General features: G+C 44.4%; 1 protein-coding gene across 2 annotated transcripts in view; it reads left to right on the top strand.

Annotated features, from left to right (window-relative positions):
* CABLES1 (Cdk5 and Abl enzyme substrate 1) overlaps positions 1–15,777 on the top strand; it is a 53,376-nt gene that overhangs the window by 5,458 nt on the left and 32,141 nt on the right. The gene's annotated exons all lie outside the window — the stretch shown is intronic.

Raw genomic sequence — 15,777 nt, forward strand, 5'->3', positions numbered from 1 at the left:
CCTAAGTCCCTTTGCCTCTGGGCCTGCTTGGACCACATATGTGCATATGTATGGAGAGAGCAGATCTCAGATCTTCAGGTCAGGAACACAAATATGGTCTATACCTTGCTTCTTCTTGTTCACCCTCATGTGTACTTGGGACCTATACTTTCCACCCCCCTGTACTCAGCCTGCCTCATAGTACTCAGCATTTCTCCAAGAGAATGATGTCATTTCCATAATTAAGCATCGTAAAACACTAGCGTGTTTTTCAGAGACTACGAAGAGAGGAAAAACAGCTTGCTGATGCTACGGTGCACAGCGCAGTATAATTGCTTGGGAAGGTGAGTCGAGCAGGTACTGCAGCACGTTATGTAAAAAGGTGTGGAAAGATGGCAGCCTGCTATTAATAGGCTTGGGAGAACAGTCTTTCAAATACAAAGGTGTAATTATGCTTTCTAAAACAGAGTTCACATAGCCTCCTGTTTTCAACCCTTTATACCTCTCAGGAACATGTTTAATTTCTTACTTAAACCAAATCTGGGTTTGATTTTTAAATGGTGGTGTTTACTGTTTTGTAGAATGCCATCTTTTAGCATAACCTAATACAGAAAAAGTCACAGATAAGAGTTGGTTACTTAAAAACAGAATTATTTACAGAAGAACACAAAGTGTCATTGTTAAGTACCTCTTTAGTGACTTTTTTTTTTCTGCAATTTATCTGCAAAATCCTCCAGATAAAGTGTTTTTTCTATTTTAGAAGCAGCTCCAGCTACTGCAGAACTCAGCCTTGCAAGTAACAAAAGTGTCTGCGCAGTTATTTTAAGGAACGTACTTCATTGTCAAAGGTTTTGTGCTTCTGTTTGTTTTAAAGGGATTATTATAAATACTGGTTTCTTGTTTGCTCGATATAATCCTTATTGATTTAAGGCTATACAAGTCAAAGATAAGTGCTAGGGTGTAACAGGGAGTGTAGTTTGAGTAAATGCATTTAAAAGTGAAAAAGACAATTTTTTATTAATTTGTCAGCACCCTTAAATAGGCACTTTCAAGGCTAATGCAGTGGTAGTTTTTGGTGCTAGCCTCATGCTTTGTGTTAAGGTTGAATGCTTGATGTGAATGGCAACATGTATTTGCTCCCAGCCAGTCTGTGAGCTCACTGCTTTCATCTCCTGCAAGGATGTAACCTTGTGACAGGAGCAGTGGATTTTTATAGTGTGGTACTGATGCTGTGCTCAGGGCTGTACAAAATCCCATTGCTGCTGTGCCATATCACTTATGAACTAACCCCCAGCCCACTCAGTTTTGTGCAGTCGGGCACCTGACAAAGAAGGGGCTTGTAATTGGAATTTATTAACTCTGGGAAGGGAGGAGGGGATGGAAAAGAAGAGGCTGGAAAAGCCCTCATGAACCATTGTGTGTTTGCAAAGGTTGAGGCACCTGGAAATGAATGGTCTCTGAATTGCTCAGGTACAGGTGAGAACAGGATCAGGCCCGTCCTTTCTATTTTAGGAGCAGGGGTGAGGTTTCCAACCTGTCAAGCAATTGCCTGTCTTGAATATCTTACTGGGTAAATGAGCACGCTATCCATGGTTGATGGTGGCACCGTCTTCTGTCTAACCAGCAGTTGGCTTGCATTTGTTGCAGTGCTGCTTTGTACAAACTGGGAACCTTTCAGCATAATCTTTTTTTTTTTTTTTTTTTTTGTCATCTAAATGTGCGAGAAGAAGCATGGCTTTCGAGAGGCTCTTGACCCTCGCATCCACTTTCCCAAGATAGGGGGTTATGGTAATGAACAATTGGCTTCACTTCTTCAGTGTTTTTTCTGGATTAGATGTCTGTCTTGTATTATTCAGGCTAAAGAGAGCGGAGCAATTCAAGCTGAGATTTTGTGAAGGAGTCTCTGAACCATGAATTTGAGGAACTTTCGGGGCTCCTTTGAAAAATCTCACTTTAAAAAGACAGCATGTGCTTTCCCTTTATGTTTTTTCACAAAATTTGTTTCCCGCTTTGTCCAGCCCTGCTCCAATGGGTATACTTGTCCTCCCTGTCAATTCTGAGGGGAGTGGTTAGTGTTGTAGGAGATAGTTGCGATTCTGTTTTTATTGAAGCTAACAGCACACTTCTGGTTAAATCAGTGGGTCAGAGAGCTTGCTTTGTGCTGATGTATCAGCTGAAATGCGCAAAATTCTCCTCATAAAACTCAAAATATGGCTTTTGAGGCCATAAAACTACCAGTCTTTTACATTTTAAACCATAGAGGTGTGTGGGCCCTAACAAACAGAAAACTGAGGTGTAGATCATGCTTTTCTAACAAAGCATGACCACGATTCTGTGATTGCTCTTCAAATCTTCATTGCTGCTTTTCAAGTTTCCTTCAAGTTTAGAATGAAAACAAAATTGGAGTAAGGATATCTCAAAGGTTTGGTCAGGTCTTCAGTAGATGTGCCCGCGTCCTGCTGTGAGGTGACAGTCCGTCCCGCCAGGCCATGCTCCATCTTGTTTGTGTGAGGCGTTCAGACACCCAACGCCTTGAAACAAAGCTCGACAAGAACCGTCAGAGCTACAAATTACTTGAATGTGGGGCCTTTGTGAGAGGAGTGGGTTTCCTCAATCCAAAAAGGCCGTGCCCGTGCTGATGAACAGCACGGTCCAGCGGGAGCAGGGCAGGGCCAGGAGCGTGGTGCTGAGGACAAGATGTCCGCCCTGTGCGCCTTCAGGCCAGCTCCTGCCTGGACCTGGGGACGGGTCCCTCACCTCCCTTCCAAGTTCTCATCTGGCAAGATTATTTTTTAAAATAATAACTAAATAAAAAAATGTAGGGAAAACTTGTCTTCGTACTTGTTGAAAAAGAGCACTTGGCCACTTGTTTTCTTTTCGCTGGTCAGTTGTGGGCTTTTTGAGCCTTCATTTTGCAATGCAGTAAATTCAGCAAGAATGACTTTTTTTTGTGTTGCTGCGCCTCACACCAACGGGCATCTTTCCTGTCCGTTTATTGGAAAAGGTGAAACAGGAAAGCCGAAATTTCAAAATTTGGCCTTGTGTGTTGACAGTCCATACGTCTGATCGACGCAGAGCTCTGCTGTCATACCCAACACACGTTTTCTCTTGTCCTGAGCTGTATTTAGCAGCGCGCATGTAGCTCATGTGAGGAAGTAGTGGTTTCTGCTCTTGAGGTCTGGAGGGAGGAGGGGTTCTTTCTCATTCAAAAAAAAAAAAGGCAAAAAAAACTTTTATAAAAGTGTGGCTAATTTCTGTTTCAGTGGAAGTAAGGAGGTAAAATTGTGTGAGTGAGTTTTACGTGAGCAGATGCTACAGGAGGCATCGTGGTGGGTCATGCTGGGGGTCTGTGGGCAGCACTGCCTCTCTCCCCTCCATTTTAGCTACCTTCATGAATGTTCAGGCCCGAGGAGGCGAAGGAAGGGCAGAAGCAAAAGAAGAAAAGATGGGTGTGCTTTGGTTTTCGCTGCTGTCCGGGGCTGCCCCCCTTCAGGTCGCTGCACTTGAACTTCCTCCTTCGCAGAGCCTTGCAGCGAGGAGGGAAAATGTTACGGCTGGTTGGGCACTCATAGAGGCAGCAGCAGAAGTGTATTTTTGGTTTCTTTGCTGGACGGGCTCTTTTAAAGATGTTTCTAGAGGAAAAATAAAGGCATACACATCTCCTGTTTTCCTATCAGCAGCTAACGGGTCATGCCCAGGAGAGGAAATCTTCCGAGTCCTCCCTGTAGCTCTACCAAAGGTAACTGACCGATGTCCATCCCTCACATCCCCTGTTCTGCTCCACAACTTTGCCTGGATCATTTCCCTGTGTTGGGATTAAGTAGCCAGACCAGGGCTGCTGGAGGAGGACTGGAGCTGTGCTATGACAGCTTTAAATATATTCTCCTCCAAATGATGGCTGTATGTTCACACTGTATTAAAAGCAAGGATTTTTGTCCCACATTAATACCCTTAATATTCTCTATTAGGTACATGTGATAAGCTTTTCCACTTGCTGAAGGGTTTTTCCTGTCTAGAGCTGCAGTGTTTTTACTCCCAGATTTAGTTTTCGAATTTATTTTTCTTGAAAACCCTCAAAGCATAGCATGCTTGTTGTGGCTAGCTACAGATATATTTCAAACAGAGTGCCTGGTAAGAAAAAAAAACAAGGGTATGAACTGGAAAGGGGAAATACCTGGGTTTAGGGGCTCTGTCTGTATTTATATTAGCCAGAAAGGGTACCAAGACAAGTTTCTGTATGCAAACAAGTTCAGGAGGATCCTAAGCATAGTTTGTCTTTATATGTTGTAGTACTGCCATCAGGATACTATTTTCTGCCATCATGATGCTATGTTCTGTGTAATACTTACCCAGGTACGACTTGATATATAAATTTGACAGATTTAAGTAACCATAAATGTATGCTACAAAAGCGCATGCTTCCTGTTTTCCTTTTTAGAGACAAAAGAAAGAGATGCGTATTTACAGATAATAAAATGTAATGTTTTTCAAAGGAATATTGATTGTTTAACTGCCTGTCCGATATCCACCTCGGAAGATTAAGTGTTTTCAGTAACAGCTTTGTGGTCTGTAGCCTCTACTTGTTTGCTTAATGTCTGGCATGAGATGATAAAACTGGTACTGGTGCAGGTAGGACTTCAGCTCGTGTTTAACCCCTCGCTGGTACCGTATTGTAAGTGGGAAATTATGTTGTGCGTGCGTAATCCCATTAGGCAATATTGTTGTACAAACCCCTTCTTTTCCTCCTTTCAACAAAGCCCCTAGGTCTGCGGTGAAGTGTTTTGTGACACATTTTTGAATGGGCCTTTTGCCCTGCTTTCAGTTCTTTATTGCAATAAGCTTTACCAGGAAACAAGAATCTCTTTCTTCTCTGCCTGTGTTTATTCAGCTTGGGGCTGTGATGCTGAATATGCAGACAGACACAGAAGTCAGATGATCTAAGATGTGTTACAAGGTTAGCCATTTCACATGAAAATCACCGAAAATCTATACCGGAGTTGTTAAGTCTGCATTTAATGTCTGCAGCATCTAAATGTCTTAATTACTTTTTTGAAAAGATGGATTTTATTTTTTTCTGTCTGCTTTCACCCCCAAGGCTGTTCTAAAGTAAATCCTCTCTTGCAGTATATTCAGTTACATCTTTTGAAAGAGGTGATTAATTTGAAACAAGTATTCCTAAATGAGCTTTGTCATTGAAAAATGGCTTTATAAAAACAGCACCTGATCCTGCAAACACGTGCAGGTCCTTTCAGTCTTACTCTCACAGGCAGCTAGTTGCTTTTGGCTTCGAAAGTGATCACCTAACAGAGAGTCAAAGTGAGCGAGCAGTTTTGCAGATTGGTTTGAGCAAGAGCCCCATCAGTTGAGGTTTCTGCAGAAGTGCAGCAGTGGTTAAGCCCTAAATGCAGGTTCAGTAATCTCTGCTGCAATGTGTCAGATGCATGCACATCCCACTCCTTGTTTAGGACAACTGTGGAGCAAGTGACAAATTAAGCAGTGACATAGCACTCTTTAAACATTTATAGTATGTTTTTTCATGAGAATTGGAAGCAACATTTCTAAAATCACATGCTCCAACAAAGGATCCTCTGTCCCCTTTCCACCGATGTTGCAGAGGATCTTACTCCAGTATCGTCAGCTTCAAAGTCTTGCAATGTATGATTGAGACTTTTAAAGTTCCTGGACTACTGGGATGAAGGGGAAGTGCTCAGTCTCATCTCCTTGTCTTCTGTCTTCTTGACAAAGTCCCTAGTTTTCGGAATCAAAGCTTTAAAAAGCCTGATAGACCTACATACCAGAAGGCAAAGTTAAGACTCTTTAAAGATTCACAGAAATTCATGCATTTTTTATCTGTTTTAGCTTTGTATTTGTTGTTTAAATGGATAATAACAGAGTCATGGGTCCCTCGTGCCTTCCACTTTTGGAGAATCAGCAGCGATGACTGGAGCCAGCAGCAGCCTGGCTTGGCCGGGGGGTGGCTGCCCCTAATCCGCACCGTGGGGCACGGAGGCAGTCGTGAGGTTTCTGACTGGGATACCTGGGCTTGGCCGATTTGATGATTTTTTTGGTAACAGAAATCCTGGCAGCAGCAGGAGCACAGGGAGTGAAAGACGCCTCTGCTGAGGACTCTGCAGTCCAGGTGGAAGCTGCTTCCCCAGCAGACAGAGCGGGGACAGGGTGTGCTATTTATTATAGTGAAGAAGGGCAGGGCTTTTTTGGCAGTCTTTTCCCAGGAAAGAGGAAAAGAAAGTGGGTCCTGGTTTCACTGTACATGTAGAGGGGAGAACAAGCCTTCTGGAGCAAATAAAAGGTTGGAAAGGAAACACAGCAGTTTCCTTCTTCCTCCCGTTTTCCTCTCGACTTCCCCGTCTACCCTGTTGCCAGGAGGAGCTCAAAGCACTGCAGAGACAGATCTGTGCTCAAGGCTTCCTCGTTTAATTGTCTTTGGGTAGAGAAATGCAAGCCAGGAGTCTGGCTGGGGGATACGGTTTGCCCTCGTAATTTTTCTCACGTTTGCATGAAGTATGCAGCTTGAAGCAGCTTTTGTGAGGACTGCCCTGAAAAGCCAGTCTTTTGGGGTGTTGGCCTTTGTGTTGCCTGAGGGAGCTCTTAACTTGATGACCATAAACCAGCGTCTCCTGACTGTGCACGCTGGAGAACAGGACCAGCTTCTCTGTTTCAGAGAATCACTGTGCTGAGTGGCTGGGAAAATCGCAACCCTTTAGCAGGAAAACAGGCAGTTTTGCTGTGTGTGAAGTGATGTGTGGCTTGTTTGCCTGCAAATTAAACTGAACGGGTTGGTCTCCCCAGTCTTTTCTTAAATGATTGTCAAATATAACGGGGAGATCTGGATCCAAAGTAGCTCCTTCGAAGAGAGGTCAGAGAGCTCAGGAAATACGCTGTAATGTGCTCAATAAATACATCATTTTAGTGATGCCTTGGTACAGTTTCACATTAATTCTTCTCCCGGCTGCTGTATTTTTTTCTCTCCAGCACAATCTCCTGCAAATAACTTGACAGTGCTCAGAGGTCATCAGACACACACAAATTAGCATCAGGGCGAGATTTTATGGGTACAGGGCGCTGGTGCTGATGCTGGGAAGCCTCCATGGGAGGCATGGGAAGCCTCTGGCACATCACGGGGCCATGCCGAGCATCCCTTGGGAAGGCAGCCTTGTGTGGCACAGTGCCTGCATCTCTCTTTCCCCCAGTCTCACCCCTTCACTAAGGGACTGGGCACTTTCTGTGGACACAGTGCCACCCTTACACACGAAGGGGTTTTGCATTCAGTGCCACATCACGGGCAGAAGGAGGGAGACCGCCAACTCAAAGAACTTGGATCATTTTGCAAAATACCTTGACCTTCTTTATTGAGATTTACCTTTTCTATTCTCTGTTAGCACAGAAAACCTTCTGCTCCTCCCGTGGTTGCAGTCTGCAGCTGGCTGTTGAAAGAGGTTCTGGACCGTAAAATTCGGGGGTAGTGGAGGATGGAGAACTGTATGGCCATGCTCTGTATGTCATCTCAAACGCCTAGCAGAGCTCTTTAATAGGAGAGATTTCTTCGCTGCCGTTCTTGTGTTAGTGGGACACAAGCCTAAAAGCAAAAAATGAGATCAGTGAATATTAATGAAATCTGTCATTAATTATAGCTAGAGAATCTAGTTATAGATTCTCTATATGAACCCTTCCAGCTATGTTGTGCCTTTTCTTCTTATTTTTTGCTGTTAGGAACCCAAGCCGGTCCCTTTGGTCTGCTCCTTTCTGCTAGCAAAACCCGAGCTTGGTGTAAGCTAAAGCAGGTTTGGCTTTGCTCACAGCGTTTGTGCGGTGGGGTATGGCCAAGGGGGTTAATGTTCAGACAGGGCTTTGCAACGTGTTTTTGTTCACGCCGTGCAGCACTTACTTCAACAAGTCATTTGCTGACCTCAGGTAAAGGGATGTGTGCAGACTGATAGCTCTAATTGGGCACAAGGCACCTGGTCTGTCAGTGATTAGAAATAAGAAATGTAATAAGAAACATTACGACTAGTTAGGGTACAACTGCCTCGAAGCCACTGCATAATGATGGTGCGTTTGCCATCAGATTAGGTCACGCAGCAGCTTTACTGCAGCTTGGAAAATGAGGGGCAAAAATAGTCCTGTGATTAAAACTTCAGCTTCTGAGAGCTCTTCAGAGAAGAAAGATGTGCAAATGCAGATGTATGGGAGAGATTAAGCAGTCTGGATATGCACAGTTCTTCAATTTAAACAGAATAATTGATTGAGCCGCTGCGCTAGCTCATTCCTCACAGCCACCCTGTCTCAACAAAATTAAACGAAACGCCAGGATGATCTCAGGATAAGTTGCCCAAAATATAATCCATAATCGGTCAGTGTATTAAGACGGTGAATTTGGTAGTTTCTATGGATATGTGGTTGTTCTGCGTGTGCGTAGCCTACAGGGGCAGTTGTCTCGGTTTAGCTTTATGAATTTCTCCCACGTTTTAAAAATATTTTTAAAAAATATTCCGTACCCTTTATCAGACATTCATCAGCAGGGAAATAATTTCTCTCTGAAGCAGCGCTTGCTTTCTGATCAGCCCTTCCATCAGGACCTGGTCTCCCCCACAGCCCTCAGCTGCAGCAGCCAGATGCCATCACGTGCAGGGCATCCTGCAAGTCCCCCGTGTGCCACCAGGAACAGGCAAGGAAAAGGAGCGTTTGAACTGATAAAGAAAAATAATTAAGTTCTCATTCTGCTGTTATGTTGTTTTCTTTCCACTGCATCGAGCAGAAAACACCGCCTATATTGCAGCTGTGCTGTCAGGTACCTGAAGGCTGAAATGTCCAAAGACCTCTGCTGTCTGTTAGGTACCAGGCCAGCTCCGTTAGCTTGGCCACGCATGAGGAGTCTCCTCGGTCGTGGAGAAGAGCAGGGAATTACGGGAGAACATTAAACTGCCTAATGAGACAAACAAGCGGTGTGAAAGGCAACACGCCCCAGCTCCGAGGCTAGCACGAGCTGTTCGCCTGTTCAGAAAATTGCCGTGGGCTTGACTGGGAAGCCACAGAAATACTCCTGGCAGCGAGCACGGTCCTGGCTAGTCGGGGCAGTTAAATTCCCTCGCCTGGTTATCAGTGTGCTCAAGCTGAAAGGCTGATACAAAGTGCTTCCTGCTCAGCATGATAAATAGAGCTTCGCATGATAATTATGTTTACAGCGGGACAGATGTACTAATAACACGGCCCCTAAAGACTTCAAACGAGCTATAAAAGAACCCAATCTCGGCTGAAAATGCTGGCAGCAGTAGTATTAATTGTGAAAGTTACATCTGATAATTGTCTTCTTTCATTTGAATGAGGCAGTCAGCTATTAATGCCTCGTGCTCTCTAGTACCGAAACAGCCAACTGGGCAGAATTTGTCAGGCTGGGTAATATAGTTATGTATTAGCAAGGCATCCTAATGGACACACTCCAGCGGATCGGGAAGGGAAGAAGTGTTGCAGTTAATTTCTAATGCTGTTTCATCTTCTACACCAAACTCCTTGCCGATGTGCCTTCAGGAAGAGAACTTACTTTTGTTATCTACAAATTGTTTGATGTAGGATAATGCCTGCAGTAAAAAAAACAAAAAAAACAAAAAAACAAAAAACACAGACTGTTTGTGCTTATTGAGGACTGAAATGGAGAATGACTAATTAGCTGTCTTGTTCCACTTACCTCTTCCACACTGGTGATATGAATGAAAACCTTGCCCTTGTTTTTACCTATATTAAAGATCCCCCTATTCTGCAGATCTGTTACAGAGCAAGTGCATGTATAGAGGTACACATATGTAATATAAACGTGACTCAAAATACTCTAAGTTATCAAGCCTGATTTTTAGAATAGCAGTAAATGAGCTCCAAATCTGTGTTCCTACTGGATGCTGTGCCAGGACTACAGTTAAATAAAGATCTTGTAGGTAACTAACCAAATTCAAATCCCTGCTGGGCCAAATTGAATTACTTTTTGTGCCATCCTCGTTCATTTGCATTCCCAAAGCGTGTTTCGTTTCATCTGTGGTAAGCTGAGCTGCAGCTAGCATCCCAGAGGAGCACACTTCCAGCGGTCCTAACCCACATCCTTCCTCCGGCTGATTAATCTGTAAATCCTTCCAAATTCCTCTGCCGTGCTTTTACAGCAGAGCATCCCTGAGCAAAGCGTGTGAGAGGAATCCTGAAATGGGCTCCCGTAGCACGAGAAGGGCTCTTTGTGTGTTTCATTAGGCAATACTTTGGGGTTTTTTATGAGGAAGCAGGCCGCTGGAGAGCGCAAGAGGTGGTGGTTGGTTAGCAGAAGAGAGCTGACGGCAGGGAAAAACGCCTGGAGACTCTCTGTAAAAATTGTCCTTGGTTCCTTGTAACCTTTCATCAACTTAATTCATTGCTAATGAGCTGCGAATTCATTGCAGAGCCTTCAAATTGCCGCTGAGGCAGATGACAAAGGGCTTTGTTTTATGTTATCACCAAACCCTCTGAAAATGACTGAGGGCTGGGCAGCAGCACCACCTCTGGAAGAAGCCTTGGCCCCCATGTCGTTTTTTTTTTTTTTTTTTTTTTTTTTTTTTTATGTGTGTTTTGGGTCAGATTAGGTCAGCAACCTGCCTCACGAAACACCTGAGGCGGGTGGCTGTGACTTGAGCAGTAGCTCCCCCAACCTCTTACCTTCCTCATGGCGTAATATGAACACAACATGTCTTTAGGGTGAGGTGAAGAGAGGCTGAACGTGTGGGGAATCACCCCTGGGGTGGTTTGGTGCACTGAAAGTTATTAATATTTGTGTGTTTTGAAGAGATCTGCCTGTCCTTGCATCTGCAGGGCGGTGGTGCCTGAGGTACTGCCTCTGCTGCTTCAGCTCGGGCCCGTCCGTAGGTGGAGGTGGTGAATGTGGTGCTTCAGGGCTGAACCAGCACAGGGGAGACACAAACATGAAATCTGGGTCCTGTGCCCCTTCCTCATAGTGCCAGTCAGCCCCATTTAAGGTGTTTTTCCTTGCCCTGATGAAAGGAAAAAATATAAAGTATCAGTAGGCCTCGCCTAGCAGAGTGCCCAGGCACCTGGGCTGGAGGTCTCAGAGATGTGTGAGATGTGCAGGCATCTTCAGCTTGTAGCTGGATTTTCACCGTGCAGCTCATAAGAACGACGTGTTCTGAATGGAGTAAACGGGCTCCCGAAAACATTTCAATTTTTAATAGAGGCATGTACCAGGGGAGAGGAACCTCAGGCTGGGAGTGTGCCAATTACAGGATGCTACGCTGAGCAGGAGACCTCAGCAGGGGGAGAGGAAAATGATCTAATCTCCTGATTCTGCTTCCCTCGATCAACCTAGGAAAACACTGCGCCTCATTGCAGTGACAGAGAAGAGGAGGTGGTTTGCTCTTCCCAGGGCAGCCACACTGGCTGGCCCCAGGCCCTCTCGTGACCAAGAAGAGCAGGAGAGAATTGAGCTTCCTCTTGCAAGCCCCAGGCTCAAGCTCAGAGACATGTCAGAGTGGTTACACTTAACTATAAGGATCTCCCATTGCCTTCGTGGTGGATCTTATCATTTTTGAAACTGGCCTCTGTTACTGCAGATATGTTTTTAAGTAAACACATGATTTTCTACTGAAATGCCTTTGGCATTGAAACATGGACTAGCAGGCAAGAGAGCATTAAGCCCAGCTGATGTGTAAATATTTAAAATTAAGGCACTGATCTGCCTTGCAGTACCTCGTGTTACCACAGATACCCAAAAGTATACCCAGTGTTGGATATCTAAGATACCTAATATTGGATGTCTCTGAACTGTATGAAGTCATTGGCTTGGGCTTTGGCATACGTGGCCAAGGAGAGGAGGGCACGACTAGTGTTTGCTCCTGGGTATGCAATAGGATGGTGAGAAAATTCCTGAGGGAATTTGTGGCAAATGTACCCAGAACTAGATCCAGAGTATGCACCGTTTGTCACCATCTGTGCCAGGGCTCATATCTCAAACACAAAATACCTCACGTTAGCTTTCACTCGTTCGGTTTAATCATTATGTGCTGCTCACATGGGGAGCTCCTGTTTTCTCTGTCAGAAGAATTGTATCCAGGCAGTCCATAATGTCCAAGATGCATTTTTAGAGGGAAGATTTATTGGTCCCCGTTCACATCTTGTCTAAATCTAACGTTAATTTGCAGAATATGTTCTCCCAGATAGCATGCACATCTGGAGGCACGGTTATAATTTAGAACTGGAGGTAATCGAAGAGATACCGCGAATGAACTCAGGGAAAAAAAACAGGACAAGGCAACAGTCTTAACTGTATAGTTATGCATGCAGGCAAGAATTAAAGGCTTTTTTCAGAAGTGTGTATGTGTTTCCACATGTTATGGCATCACTTGCCTATAGCCTTGGTTTCCCAGTGTGTAGTTACAACATTTGCTTGCTCTAAAATACAACATTATTGGATTTTGGTAATTTAAAAGCTGGTTTTGGAGTGTAGCTTATTCAACTAGTGTCCTGAATTTTAGGGTCGATTCTTTATTCTCTTAGGAATAGGTATCCTTCAGATCAGGCTTTTAAGGAACAACACTCTTTGTGGACAGCCATTGATATGCATCACATTACAATGCACCGAATTTGTCAGACAGAAATTACACGTGAAGGATCTGTTAGGTCTTTGACAAGGTAGGTCTTACCTGTTGATCAGACAAAGACTATTATGGTCTGGGTTTTCCTGTAGAAAAAGGACAGAAAGATGAAGAATTTGTATGTTCTTTCCAGCACTACAGTATCTGCTCTGGCAAGCGCCCTTGTTTTCGTAGGGCAGACAATTAATCTTGTTGTTTGCGCCTTTGCTAGTTTTGAGTGTCTTTAATTAAGCTGGTGCCTGATGATGTCTTGCCACGATAACGTGTGTTAGGTTATGAGGTAATGGCTGTTCTGAAAAATAGAGCTGTGGCAGCGCTCTGGCACATTCAACGTAAATCACTGCTCACAAGCCTTCGGAAAGCTATCACGTTGCTGCAGAGGCAGGAGAGTGAAGCCTGAATCTGTAAATCACTGGGTACATGTAATAGGGGATGTAGATTTTAGGCGCTTCAGGAACATGGAGAGATCTGCTGTCTTTAAGTGAATCTGAGTGAATTGCAGCTGTAGCTCCTCATTAGAGCTTGGGTATAGCTGATAGGAGGAGGACGGGGTGCAGAGGCAGCTGCTACAGGGAGAAGATGGTAGGCTTCAAACAGGATCTGCCTTCAGTGAATTGGGAACCCAGCTGGGGAAGGTAAAAAGAAAAGGGGCCCCAGATTCAACAACACTTGGTGATTGCTCTCCCATTGACTAGACTAAACCCTGTGGTTTTTTTTTTCCTTCATCAGAGATTTCTTATCACTGCCTGGCGTTGAATACATTTCCTCCCAGAATCGTGCCTTCTAGCAGGGCTAAGAATTAATATCTGGCGTGGCACTGTGCAAGTCGGCTGCAAACAACCACATCTCCCATTTTTCTATGCACGTGTGCATATGCACAGTATGCCCTTGGTAATTTTTAACAGCCTCAGGGTTTGTTTTTGCTGCGTTTGCCTTCCTGTGCGATACTGGCAAAAGACTGGAAGAAAATGAGCTGGGACACAGGGATCCCAGTGAAAACTGCATCCAGAGGGCGAGAGCGACTCATGAGCAGGTCAACAGCAAGCACACCCCAAAACTGTTCTTGCTGTTCAGCACGCCAGCACTACCTGCTCTGCTCTCTTCAGCTGTTGTAGGTTTGTAACCTTAGCAAGAGCAGGGGGGATGCACACCCACAAGTTTCTCAGAAATAAAACATACTTAAAATGCAGCTCTTTCTTCCCGATTTCCTCGCTGCGCTAGAAAGTCATTACACATGGATTTAGTTTTCCTTATCTCTTGGATTATCGTCTGCTGTCTTCCTTCCTTCCTTCCTGGATGGATTTATCCAGTGTTCTGATTGCAGCTCCATTTTTTTATCACCTCCTGTCTTTAGGGGCTTACGCTTTCGTAGGCTTAATGTTATCGAGCTGAGTATTTTGCAGCAATTGACAATGAAGATAATTTTCCACAGATTGACAGGTTGGTTACAGCTAATCTTTTTGCAGAGTCCTTAACTTGGCCATTCGCTCTGTTCGTCGCAGACCTTTGTTTCATTTTTTCTTTGTATTCATTTACATTAACCACACATTAATCTGACTTAGGGGAGGAGAAACAGACAACATCTAAGCCTTAAGAAACTTCCACAGGGATTCAGACATCTGGTCAAAGACAAGTATGCAACCAGGGTCATGAATATCTTAGAAAATAGCCCTTTGAAACACCAATGCATCAAATATCTCTTCAGTCTCTTTCTTTGGCTTTGGTTCGGAGTTTGGTTTGAGCATATCAGTAATTTCTGGGCCCATGTAACAGTTGCACAAGGACCAGAAATGTGATAAAAAGAATTTAAATATTAAACACAAGTTGTCCTCATCTGTGTGGGGCACAGGCTGGGAGTCAGCTCACAGCAGGTAAGTTCATTAGTTGCCATTTCTGGTGTAACATCCAGCTGCGGAAGGCTTACAAACGCTGGTATTTAGGTCAGCTTAATTAGGCCTCAAAGTAAAGATTGAAAAGTGGAATAATTGCACCTACTTCGTTGCTGCTGAGCTTCTTCAGTGAAGAGAGGCAGTTCGGAGCAAAGTTCCCGGGCAGTATGAAGTGATTTTGGCAGAGATGCTGTAAATCCTCAGCAGTGCTCCTGTGCCAGGAGCCCAGCTGATGAAAACCAAGAACTCTGGGGAGAGGTGAGAGACGCTGTGATATCCCTGCATGTCCCTGGAGGTTTCTGTGTGACCCACACTTCTTCATTTCTTCCATCAAAGGCTCATAAAGCCTCGTATGGCATATAAAGAGGTATTAAAGCAACAACACTCATTTGCTGCATCAGTGGTGCTGGTGGCTGAAACATCCAACTTCTGTCTGTGGACCCGTGCAGAAAATAGAGGGGAAACTCCTCCTCACCTGGATTTCTCTCCAGAAGAGCTTTTCTGTGTCCTCTGACTGTGGATGGAGCACCCATGGGCACAGGAGACAGATGTTTGGTGTCTCTTACGTGCCAGCAAGTTCAGCACACCCTAAAATTCAGACTTCTTTATATTTTCTTAGCAGTTTGAAGGTGTATCCTATCTTGTACCAGGGCTTGATTCTGAAATTCTAGGTTAGACAAAGCCCAAGGGGATTTAGGTTTACATATTTTCCTAATAGGATTATGCTTCACACTTGGTTGTTTTAGAAATTGTTTGAGGTTTTCTTTTTTTTTTTTTTTAATGATTTGCTAAATACTTGAAAACCTGCGTGTACATTCAGAGCGTCCTGCAATGTGTTGTCTGGGGGTTAGCGATAGAAATCTGGTGTTTGACCTAGTAGTAAATGAAATCACTGACCCTCGGGGTTATTTTGATCCGAAAACATTTTGGTAATCTGATTTCCAGCACGGCTGCGGGAGCAGTTGAAGCAGAGCGACTGCAGGGGCTAGCAAATTGCAAGAAGGATTAGAAACTGCTTACGCTGGCATCAGTGAAAACAATTTATTGTGGAAATACAGCCCGGGAATAAAGTAGTGAGCAGCCTTCCAGCCACAGGGCTCGTGGGTGGGTTGTGTCGTACACGTGGTTCCTGATTTATGGTGGTCTGGGGGGGCCTGGGTGCAGGTGGGTGCTGGGGCTTCTTCGTGCCCACCAGGACAATCAGAAAGCTGGAAGTGATAAGATTTCCTTCACAACTTCATTTCTGTGGTGGTGGGGAGGGATCTGACTCA

Source organism: Aythya marila (assembly GCF_965140915.1).
Source record: "Aythya marila genome assembly, chromosome: 2".
Taxonomy (NCBI): domain Eukaryota; kingdom Metazoa; phylum Chordata; class Aves; order Anseriformes; family Anatidae; genus Aythya; species Aythya marila.